Source organism: Podarcis muralis, chromosome 12, assembly GCF_964188315.1.
Source record: "Podarcis muralis chromosome 12, rPodMur119.hap1.1, whole genome shotgun sequence".
In the NCBI taxonomy this organism is placed as follows: domain Eukaryota; kingdom Metazoa; phylum Chordata; class Lepidosauria; order Squamata; family Lacertidae; genus Podarcis; species Podarcis muralis.
Genome location: NC_135666.1, coordinates 44,318,519 through 44,319,183, shown reverse-complemented (window position 1 = coordinate 44,319,183; position 665 = coordinate 44,318,519). Strand labels below are relative to the sequence as shown.

General features: G+C 54.1%; 1 non-coding gene across 1 annotated transcript; it reads left to right on the top strand.

The window, feature by feature from the left end:
- The first annotated feature begins 382 nt into the window (after nt 1–382).
- On the top strand, nt 383–452 carry TRNAK-CUU (transfer RNA lysine (anticodon CUU)). The gene has a single exon. It is a non-coding gene; the product is annotated as a tRNA-Lys (tRNA).
- Nucleotides 453–665: the final 213 nt, after the last annotated feature.

Sequence of the window (665 nt, the reverse complement as noted above, 5' to 3'; positions counted from 1 at the left end):
TTTCAACCTCTCTGCCATGTTGGGACTCCCATATACAGTGGTACCTCGGGTTAAGTACTTAGGTGATGACCTGGGAATCGGATTCAGAGGCTGAACCTGAGGAATCCCAGCCTGCACAGGAGTCCCCGCCTCCGGGACCAGCTGAGCCGGGGCTGGGGCTTGAACCTGAAGGGTCCTCACCTGTGCTGGATCCTCAGGAGCAGACACCAGCTGAGTCTGCTCTGGCTCCTGAGGTGATGGAGGACCCATTGCCTGCAGGTGCTTCACTCTCAGCCCCGTCAGGGGAGGAGGAGGTTGCCTCTGGGTCCAGTAACCCTCCAGCCTCTCCTGAGGTGCAGAGGCTCAGGGCAGAGAGGCGGAGGGAACTAAGTTCCTGCAGGAGGACTTAGCTCAGTTGGTAGAGCATGAGACTCTTAATCTCATGGTTGTGGGTTCAAGCCCCACATTGGGCAAAAGATTCCTGCATTGCAGGGGGTTGGACTAGATGACCCTTGCGGTCCCTTCTAACTCTACAATTCTATGACGTGTGTATGGAAGTTTGTGGCATCCCCTATAGGCAGACCACTTACATGCTGGGAAAGCCTATCCTGCTATAATGGGAAATTGTGAAGAAAGCTTGTTCATTGTTGTGTGTGTGTGTGTGTGTGTGTGTGTGTGTGTGTGTT